Source organism: Rutidosis leptorrhynchoides, chromosome 1 (assembly GCF_046630445.1).
Source record: "Rutidosis leptorrhynchoides isolate AG116_Rl617_1_P2 chromosome 1, CSIRO_AGI_Rlap_v1, whole genome shotgun sequence".
NCBI lineage: Eukaryota > Viridiplantae > Streptophyta > Magnoliopsida > Asterales > Asteraceae > Rutidosis > Rutidosis leptorrhynchoides.
Genome location: NC_092333.1, coordinates 520,277,619 through 520,289,416, shown reverse-complemented (window position 1 = coordinate 520,289,416; position 11,798 = coordinate 520,277,619). Strand labels below are relative to the sequence as shown.

The following is an 11,798-nucleotide window of genomic DNA, read 5'->3' as shown; positions in this document are numbered from 1 at the left end:
TTTGCTAGATATTAATTATCCTAAAATATAGAATCTAATTAAACGAGATTATATATATATATATATATATATATATATATATATATATATATATATATATATATATATATATATATATATATATTATAATTAATAATTAATTTAAATTAATTAGAAAATAACACCCAAGTAAAAAACTCTTTGGTTTATATATATACTAGTTTATAACCAGCGACTTCGCGGGTTTTTAAAATGAGATATTGTGAAACCTATTTTTTAAATGTATCATAAATGTATTAGAATGAATAATCATTGACATATGAAAAAAGATAAATATGTTGGAATATAATTCATAATTTTATACTCTAAAAGCACTTATACGGTAAGTCAAACAATTAAGTAAGACGAAGTACAATAAAATGGTTAAATGAATTTGAAGCAAGGATGATAAGAAAGTGAATAGTAAAGAAAGAGAAACGGACATTTCATGTTTGTGAAGGCACTTGTCAAATATAGTTTATTGCTTCTAAATACAATTAAATCAACAATAACATAAAATCAATTATCAAGTATTCCTATTCTATTAATACATTTTAGATGTATATATAGGCAAAAAAGGTATTGAAGGAGATTTTTCAAGTGACTTGCATTATCATGAATGTCATGCCATGGAGCCATCCAAGAAAGTGTTGTGACAATGCTCAATTTTATGTTTCACAATATAACCTTTTCCATCGAATTTTGATAATTTGATGATTGGATTCTGTCATTTTGGCATAAAGTTCACTCCTTTATAACATGTACAATGATACATTAACATGTAACATATAAAAAAACAGCATATTGCAAAAACACAAAGATCACAAGTGTTTCTTTTCAAGATTCGTTACAAAGTGATCACTTAAGGAAATTTTCCACGCCATCATTATACATGACGGCTTCACGTTTATTATCATTCAAGTTCTGACCGCCATCAGGCTTTGCTACCTATACTTTCTGTAAGTACATTGTAAAAGAATAAACCGTTGGGCCATTTGATGTCATCTTCAACATGTCCGTGACCCATCATGATTCCCGTTTGTGGTTCGTTTGTATGAGGAAGCACTTCATGTGTTTCTCGTTTTTAGGCCCGAATCCAAGTCTTTAAAGATTCTAGAAATGTGGCGCTTGAATTCGGGTCTGTGCAGCCCGGTTGAAAGTGAGAGGTGGGTGGATCGGGCCAGTTGGTTGCTTTAATGGGATCCCAATTGTAGAATGTGATGTTGCGAATAATAGATAAAAACCAGATTTGTATCCAAGTGATTCAAAGGTATGTCTCATTCTAAGTACAAGATGACTGTCTTCAGGTACCTAATCACCCATATAAACACAGTTGATGAGAGTTTTGCAATATATAGTTAAGCACTTCATGTTGAAGTTAAACTTAACACCAAAGTAAAAGCACCAAGTGTTCTTAATTCGTACACAACAATCTAGTAAAAATAAATCTGAACTTAAAATCTTGCATGAACCAAGTTGTATTAGGCAATCAGCTTGAATAACAACTATAGTCTACTAAAATTAAATTTGAAGGCATAATTTAGAAGGGTAATTAAATGATAAAGAAGGGTAGTCAAAAAATATGGAATATAAAACTTTCACCTGAATTCCAGAATCAAATTGTTCATTCCATTCCGTTGAAAGCTGCAAAATCTAATAACTTATTTATGATTAATATTGAAAAATAGTTAAGTGAACAGTGACGTAGGTTAGTTATAGAAAATTATGACTCCAATAACTGAAGTTAAATATTAAAGTGTGTGCTCTTGAGATACAAGGCACACAACATGAAACAAACGTTACCAGTAGTTAGATATGATCTGACCACTTTCTGTTGGTTCTTTATCATAAGAAACTCTCTCCATTAGTCTGTATCACCTCAAATAAAGTGATTAGAAACCAACTATAATAATCAAGAGGGAAAAAAACTTAGCCTGGCACTATAATAGTAATAATGAAATTATATTGTTCTTATTTAGTCAAAGGTTATAAATTCATATATCCATATATTAAAAATAAACACCTACCAAGTAAGCAAGTACCCACCTTTCTCCATAATTATATAGCTGAGTTGACATTTTGCTGAAATTTTTTCTAAGAACATCTTCCCCTGCATCCATTTCTTTTAAATAATTCTTTGTTCCTATCCAACAACCATCTTCCCACATCAACATCCTACAAAAAAAAAATATATTTATTATTAAAAAAATTCAACAAAAATAGATAATTTCTCACAATATCCCATGTTTATTTGATTAAACTTATAAGCTACCAATATCATCTCCAACTTTGCAACCATCACCACTTCTAACTCACCTGAAACAAAATTGTATAAAAGTCAAAGCACATCACATCACAATCACAATATCACAATAATGATTAAAATAAAACCTTTACGGGCGAGAGCGAATACTCCAGAAAACAGAATAAGTCCATTCTAAATTAAGACAAACGCTTCTTATTGTTTCATGAAAGTGCTAAGATTGCAACTCCTTCTTAGTTTCTATCAGTTGTTCCTGAGCCCACCATATTTCTATAACTATTTCTTAATTATTTTTACTTTTGTAGCACTTTTGTTTTTGAAATATTAAAGATTCACAAAGGGAAGAACACTCACTGACTATTAGTTAAAACCATGCTTTTATATCTGTTAATTCTAGTATATAAAAATGGTGAAACTTCATTGCACCAAATAAAAAAAATATAAAATCTGCATAACCTCGCAACAACTACTTCATCTTTTTCCATTGCAACATACTTGAGAGTTCTTTGTAGTGAAGGTACCATGTTTTGTTCCTGCAACAAAAAAACATTAATCCTATAATTATATATCTATACAAATGTACACTGATATTAAGAATTTCATGCAAACATTTACATTTAGCTATATTTTACATACGAAATCGTTCACACGCTTCCCAAGCATATCACTCTCCATTTCATTAGAGCCAAGCTAAATCACAAATAATATAATAATAGGCATTTACACAATTAATTACAACGTAAATAATCAAAAATCAACAATGGTAATAATCTCCTAAAATTTAAAGGATTCCAAACCTGAGATAAGTTTCTTATTATATTCATTAAATTACACGTTCCTTTTCTGTAACTCTTGTATTTATGTTACCAATTAACTAATATCACTCTGCAAGAAACTCATCAAACAATACACAATTTTTAGTTTTTATAGTAGAACCAATATCCTAAACAATTTAACCTAATTGCTAATTAAATTAGATAACACAAGACGATTTAAACATAAAATCAATAGCGCAAAAAGCCCCTCATTCACATAGTTCACATAGACATAAAAACATAAGTATTGCAAGAAATCATCGGATTAATACTTTCTCCTAATTAATACAACTATAATCTACATTACCAATAAACTTAAAGTTCAAAAAATTAATGAATACCGACGAACACCGAAATCATTAAGCAGAAATTGAAGCAGATTCATGAAAGACTATCGATATGCAATTGCACTCGGCGAACCCTAATCATTAAGCTTTTCTGGATTCTAGATGAAATTATGGTTGAATAATGGAATAGAATGCTTCGTTAAATGCTTATCTGGATGAATGCTTCGTGGTAGAAGAACAATAGGAGTAAAACGATTCGCGATGAACCCTAATTTCAACCATATGTTTCATATCGAATCATCATCATTTATCATTTATCTATATAAATCACATACATAATTCAGACACGTGTCAACACCATATTCATCCTCACTAATTCTAATTTTATCCTAATTTTGAATTAAAAAATTCGCTAATTACGTTGATCTGACACGCGTCCCTAATTAATCACAGCAACATTGAAAATTTCTGTTTTAGGGTTAATTAAACCATTTTCATTCTCCTTCTTCAATTGAAACATTCAAACAAACCATCAAACCGTAATCAGTAATCATATGCGATTCAATCACAAATGAAGATTCATCCATCGTTTGAAATTAAATTATGGTTTTATTTGTGAGATGCATATCATTCCTGTACGAAATTAAATTAGGGTTCTTGGATTTCAGATGCAGAAAATCGTGTATCACCACATTCATGCTTCGATTGCGGCATTCGAACCTATATCGGTTGGGGTATTTGAGCCTACATCGATTTAGGTATCTGAATCTGAATCGCTTTGCTATTTCCTGCATCGATTGCGGTATGTTCATTTATTCACCATGTTATATACTCCATGTAATTCGATGCAGTTTAGTCATATCAGTCGGTACTATAATTAATTTGTGTATCCATTAAATTGATTTGTTATCTACTTGCTCAATTAAGATTCGCTTTTGTACACCTCATATCGTTTTTGGTTGATGTGTGAATTGTATACATGTTTAACTGTTACACATGAGTTATTATTATGATGACATTATTATTATTATTATTATTATTATCATTCTTTTGATCACTCTTATAATTATTTGGCATATGTTGTTTAAGTTATGCTTTATGTGTAATACGTTGATGAAGAAATGGTTAAATTGCTTTCAAAGTTCAAGTTTTAGGGATTTATATCTTGAGAAGTGTGAATTATGTAGTGTGATGATATTTGGTATTTGATTGTTTGTATTATTTTCGACAGAAGTAGAATACGATTAGAGGTTATAAGTTCTACATATTGTTCCCTTTTATATGTAGCCTGTGTTCCAGTAGCTTTTGTCAACAACCTTCATCTACCGTCAGTACCATTCCTTTCTTTGTATTAACAGGCTATTTTTTTTTATGTATAATTTTGTTTGTTTTGTGTTTTGGCAGCTGATATTATTTAGTTGGTGATGGTGAAGTGTTAGCCTATGTATTGGTTCCTGCTACCAAACAGGAACCACCAGTGTCTTTTAGTGTTGGGAATGATTGCACGATCCCATTTTCTCAACAGTTTTGACCATTCAGCCAAACAATATGTATTTTTTGTGGCATCTTTTATTTATATTAAGAAAGAATCAGGTTATAATTAAACTTATGCATATGAGTCAGTTGGATTATGCTTTATTCCTTTCATTGTTTAAGTCATGGCAAGGAATTCTGAATCGGTTTAGGTCTCTAAAACAATTTCCTAAAAAGAGAGTGTTTAAGACAGTCAATATCATCTCTCCGTAGTATATTAATACAGATAACTATTCAAATGTCTTTTCCTGTTAGGATTTCTATTCAATCTACTCCTGACTTTGCAGCCTTTGTGCCAGTTGTGGTTCAGAAGGTTGTTCGATTGATATGGTGATGCGACCGTCAATAGAAATTAGGGTTTGAAGATGTTGATCTCAAACCCTCAAACCCTTACCAATTGTTGTCGTTATGGTTGTTGCTGACGTTATCTCTATCGGCCCGTTCACCTCAAAGTAAGTGTTTACAAACTTTTAATTTTTTTTTCCAGTCATTTTAGTATTTTAGGTTAGTTACTTTTGTTTGGAATATAAATGATTTTGGTTGTTATGATTGTAATTTTTTGTGCATATTGTGGTTTGCTTAACTAAAATAGTAACAATAAACGAAATATCATAACGTACCAAGGTGTGATGCTTGTCGCTATTCTTTTGACAACCTGAGAATTACTTCTAAATGGGTCAAACAGGTAAAGGTACAACAAACACATGGGCATCAAGTATGTTACATCAGAAAATTAGTAACTAAATAAGGGTGATTTGAATAGAATAATAGTTATACGTTCCAAGGTTTAAACAAAAAATAAAAAAGTAAAATGCTACCCTTTTGATCACTCTGGTATTTAGTTAGATTCGGATGTCATAGTTTTCATTTGCAGTGGTTAAATTGTTTGTTTTTTTATTGCTCTTTGCACCTGTGTAATGATGAAATTTGTGTCTTGCAGTTACCATAAATGTTTCTTTGCATAGTCTCTTCACATTTAGGAGTATATTTGATTTTAAATGTAATGAATTGTTATTAATTCAATTTTACATGTAATTCAAACTGTAGCTACAAAGTCAAACTGTTGCTACTGCTATTTGTAGTCAATTAAAGTCAAACTATAGTTGCTATAAAAGTAAATTTGCTGTAATTGAACTGCTGCTGCTATTTGTAATTAAACTGCTACTATTTTTGATTAAATTGTTGCTGCTGCTATGTTATATTATATGGTCTGAATGTAATTGTAAAAGTCAAGCAAGATAACAAGTCAACCTGTAAATTGAAAAGTCAATTTACATGCTATAATGGGGTTTAAAAGTCATAATGGGTCATAAAAGTCAATATAGGATTATAATAGGTTTTATAAGTCATAATGGGTCAACATGATTTTAATGGGGTTTAACAGTCATAATGGGCTATAATGGATTTTAAAAGTCAAATTAGGGTTATAATAGGTTTTAAAAGTCATAATGGGTCAACATGATTATAATGGGTTATAATCGGTTTTAAAAGTCAAATTAGGGTTATAATGGCTTTTAAAAGTAAAAGGTATAATGGGTTACTATGTGTTTTAAAAGTCATAATGGGTTAACATGGTTTTTGAATGCAAATTTGGGTTATACTGTTTTGGTATTTTTTTGTTGTTGTTGTCATATTGGGTTATAAAACTGAGTATTTCTTGGAAATAATAGTAATGGAATAAACTGCAAGTCAAACTGAATTCGGTATAAAAAGTTGTTGATGCTATTTTAAGAAGCTTATAAAAGTCAAACTTATGTAGTTGTTGCAAAGTCGATCTGTTGTATTTCTTGTGAGTTGTTATAAATTCAGTAATTGCAAATGTAATTGTCCATTGCAAATCAAAGAATAGAAGTCAAAGTGTAAACTCCAACCAAACTGTCAAAGTGTTGCAAAGTAACATTTGCAAAGCCAAAGTGTCAAACTTTATCAAAGTCAAAGTGTTATTAAGTAGGTCAAAATGTGGCAACACCATTACTATTGTATAATAATTACACGTTTTGAGTTCTTTCTTATTTCTAACCAATCTGCGATTATAACCATGAAAACTTACACGTTCTCGTGATGGTAGTAGTGCAACTATATGGATTCTAAGGTCATGTTTCATCCCATGTAAACTGTTAGGATATTACACACTCATTTATCAACCTTAATATAATAACCCCCAACCTCTTGTGACTTAATTTACATGTTTTTACTGTACCTGGAAAACGGGTCAGGTTGAGTAGGTTTGGGTAATGGGTCAAACGATTTTTTTGTTGAAATGGGTCATGGGTCATTATTTAAATAGGACAGATTCTTAAACGGGTACAAATGGGCTAGGATATGTCGGGTTGGCTAACGAGTCGAAACGGTCATTATTTATATAGTATATTATTTTAGTTATTATTTAAGGGTCATGGTATGAATTACTTGATAATTGATTGTTTGGTATGTATATCTTCTTTATTTGCTTGACAACAACGGAATATTTGAATGTTAGGGTACATTTGTATGGGGCGTTGTTGGACAATGTAAAAACAACAAAATCTAAATCGGACTTCTTTTGTACTTCTTACGGTCTTCAAATTTTCAGACAGGTACTGAATATGATCTCTGTGAGTCAAGAACTAACACACTGCATTTATATTCTTTAGTTGGCCAACGTTGCAATAAACAAATCAGTTAAAAAGGATACGGGTCAATTTGGTCAAGAATTTAAAAAGATGGTCTTTTTTGAAGATAAAAAAACATTTATGTTTGTGTTTGGCTCACTCCTATTTTTAAATTTTTAGAGTGTTGTGGCCTTTGGGTCAAGCTAATCCAGACCGAACTGTTTCGACCTTTATAATTTGTCACCTGATGGTTGACCATTTTGATACACATGTCTATTTTGTATTGCACTACTTTTGTTATTAAGCATTCCCTAAAAAAGATTAAATAAAAGTGGACATAACCATACAACACACATACACAAACATACACACGTATGTTTGTGAGTGTGACATCTCTATTTACTAAATGATATAGTCCCATGATTATGGAATAAGACACTTTTTTCATTATATACGTGTCGATATTATTGCACTTCCTCTTTAGAAGAATCTGGATTGCAGCTTTGTGCAGGACTTGAGCATTTGCATACCCTCGAGCCTCCATATGCACATAATGATGTCAAACCAGGAAATGAACTTACGCATCGTAAAGGTCAACCACCTTTGGCGATATTAATGGATTTTCAAAATGCTCGACCTGCTCGGAGGTAAATACGCTCTCGGTTAGCGGCAATGCAACTGCATGTTGTCATTTTAACTATATAGTTAATCGTTTTCGGTTGCTCACTTCGTATTGCATTACATGTGATCATCTGTGTGTTCAAGTATTCCCCAGGAATGGGCATCGCCGTACGTTTCAACATCCTTTCGAGCTCCTGAATTGTGGGATTGCCCAACCATACTTACATTGATGAATGAAATGATATATGGTCACTAGGTTGCACTTTGTTCGCCATTATGCAATATCTTTTGTAGTGAATCAGATTTTAGTGTATATTTAAATATGATGTTTCATATTCAGTTGTAACTACAAGATTAACATAACTATCAAATGATACTAAGAGTCCAACAAACCAACCATTAGTTAATATGCTTGAAATTACTTTTTACATTTGTGACTGCTAGGCTTACTATTATGCATCACTATCTTTGGAGGCAAAACGTGAAAAGGAGCTTGAGGACATTGCTCTTGCCACTTCTACCTAACTTAAGTGGTAATTACTTACCCCCATTACACTAATATTATCACACTAATATTAGATAGTAATTGTTTTGATCTTATGTTTCGATTTAGTTTGATTACAAATCCCCGTGCAACGCACGGGCTCTTAAATCTAGTAATGGAATAGATATAGAGACCCCGTGTTTTTCAATTTCGTGAGCGGTATAATTTGGGGTAACTTTGTCAATAAACAATAGAAATAGACTAGATAGATGGAGCCAGAGATTATTCTGCTGGAGCTGGAGCTGGAGCTACATCTTATTTTTGAAGGTGGTAGCTGGAGCTTATTTTTTTTTTATAAATATTTGGTAAACTAGCTGGAGTTTATTTTTTAATTCATAAGCTCTACTTTTTTTCATAAACTACTACAAGTAGCTTATTTTTTAAGAGCTTATAATTTTCATAAGCTCTACTTTTTTTGTCTACCAAACGAAGCTTATGACTTGGAACTTATTAAAATCATAAGCTCAAGCACCCATAAGCTTCAATAAGCTCCAATAAACTACGCGTCAGAGACAATTGATGAGTCATCTAGGTAATCCATGGTCATTATTTAAAGTTATGAGTTGATTTAATGATTCTTGTTTCTCTATTTTAAATTTTTGAATGATGATTAGCTAAATTTGACTTTGTTATTACTCTATATATCTAAATGATATAGAGAAAATGAATAGTAGCCCTCAAAAGTTTTATAAACACCCCTCAAATTTTTTATATTTTCACAATTCAATCCCGTCCTTATAACACTTAACAATTATTATTATATTATATTATATTATATTATATTATATTATATTATATTATATTATATTATACTTATATACTAAACCTCCTCCCAAATTTGGTCGCTTCAGTTTTAACGAGTTGTCGTTTTGAGTTTGCGTTCACACTACAAATGGTCCTCCAACTTTCCCACAAATTACACAACAGCCCCTCAACTTTACACTTTTTCAGGGGTAAAAAACGTAAATATATAATTTAATTAAAATAAAAAAACCTTACTCCACCCGAATTTATGACGGGTCCTATCTTCTCGCTCGGTGCGAGTTAAATTTTTCAGAGGCCACCGTTCAACTCGAAAAAATCTCACGAACCCAACGGGACTAACTATATGCAAAACGGACATCGTTAAAAAAACACTAAATAACTGGCCCTATATTCACGCTCGGTGCGAGTTAAATTTTTCCGAGACCACCGTTCAACTCGAAATAATTTTACGAACACAACGAGACTAACTATACGCGAAACGGACATCGTTAAAAAAAATAAATATTTCGGGTTATATTACATACATATATATACATATACAACACGACTAACTATACGCGAAACGGACATCGTATATCCAAATTGGACCGCGCGTCGAATACAACCGCAGCAACGCGCGGTCGGATTTTTTCTAGTTATTACTATTATTATTATTATTATTATTATTATTATTATTATTTTATTATTATTATTCTAAATGATATAGAGGAAATGAATAGTAGCCCTCAAAAGTTTTATAAACACCCCTCAAACTTTTTATATTTTCACAATTCAATCCCGCCCTTATAACACTTAACAATTATTATTATTATTATTATTATTATTATTATTATTATTATTATTATTATTATTATTATTATTATTATTATTATTATTATTATTATTTTTATTTTTATTATTAATAAATCAACCACATAATTTTTCACTTTATTATTGTTTAACTTTTATTAGCCGGAGGTCCTCAAGCAAACTCTCTGCCCTGGAGTAAAAAGAGGGATGACTTTCTCCTTCTATGGGTGGAGAATTTTTTTCTTGACTCATGGTTAGAGAAACGACTTCTCTTATACGCTACGGTAGAGGAAGGATTGTCTACATCTCACCTCCCTCATACCTCGCATGTGCGGGATTGGGTTTTGTTGTTGTTGTTGTATCTCTAAAAGACAAATGCTTTATGAATATTTCTTTCCCATGCTTTAATCGTTTATACGTCGTGCAAAAAGGTTGTACCCACAATAACACTACACTAAACATTGAGAACCATTATAAACTTTATGTCGCCAAATGTAAATTCCTAAGGTAAAAAATCTAAACTCCATAGGGGTCTAAAGTTAAAGTTCAAGGGCCAAATCGTAACTTCTTTATTTTTCACAACAAATCCACCTAAATTTTTAACCGCCTTTAAATTTTCGTACGACTTGTGATAGCTTTAATTGACATAACCGTTAAACACGAAATAATTTTACAAAACCAAACACAACAAATTATATCTGAAACGGAGTCCCGACGCGGAGCGAGGGCTCCTACACTAGTTATATATAATAAAATAAAATATAGAAGATATATATGTATAGATAGATAAATAATATATATTTTATATTATATAATATAAATGTAAATATAAATAAACAAATAAAGTGGGACACAAAGGCTTCGGGTATTGTTGAATGGCTACGAGTACAATACGGCGTCGATCACTCAATTTAATTTAATCGGGACTGATTAGACGTTTTATTATTTTCTGATGGGGATAGTCCCATTTCTAATGTTGACACTGTGTCATGATGCGTCTTTGGCTCTTTGGTAAGGTCGTGATGTTAATAGTGGTTTGGTTTCTCTCTGATCCGATGTTTACAGTTAGCATATGGACTTGATTAAGGTTCGGCTGTTAAGTTGGGCTCATGTCGGGCCGGTAGTTGTGTTGTTTGTGCGTATGGTGATTTTTGTAATGCGTTTTCGACAAATGTTCAAAAGCATAATGATTGGCTTCGTGATAATAGTCGTGGTGTTGATTAGCCTCCTATTCGAAGCTCAAATCGAAGTTGAATGTAGCGAAGGTGTTCACGGATTTTGAGTCGGTTTGGGTTGATGAGATCCAATGTTGTTAATGAGGCCGACACCGTGGATGATGCTTGTGATTTGGATACGCTTTCGGGTGATTCTGGTTCTTATCACTCCTTTCAAGTCCGTCATGTCTGGTAAATTGTTTTCTCTTTTTAAGATTGAAGGGAAACTTATTAATTCGAAGAAAAAGAGGAAGACTGCGGGTAGTGAATAGGCTCGCTTCAGGGCCTTTATGGACGGGTATGAAGATGTTGACTCATCTCCGGCTCTCCACGCAAGAAGTAGAGTTGGATATGTTGG

The 11,798-nt window shown here is 31.8% G+C and overlaps 1 long non-coding RNA gene across 4 annotated transcripts; it reads right to left on the bottom strand.

Moving 5' to 3' along the window:
- Positions 1 to 800: 800 nt before the first annotated feature.
- On the bottom strand, positions 801 to 3,666 carry LOC139876965 (uncharacterized). 4 transcript variants are annotated; one of them, XR_011768388.1, is made up of 7 exons: positions 3,438 to 3,666; positions 2,897 to 2,971; positions 2,291 to 2,814; positions 2,065 to 2,193; positions 1,822 to 1,887; positions 1,621 to 1,671; positions 801 to 1,329 (listed from the first exon to the last, which is right to left on the bottom strand). It is a non-coding gene; the product is annotated as an uncharacterized lncRNA (long non-coding RNA). The 4 variants fall into 4 exon arrangements; XR_011768390.1 differs by lacking the exon at positions 2,897 to 2,971 and having other exon boundaries at positions 2,291 to 2,334; positions 2,738 to 2,814; XR_011768387.1 differs by having other exon boundaries at positions 2,291 to 2,971.
- Between the last annotated feature and the right edge of the window lie 8,132 nt (positions 3,667 to 11,798).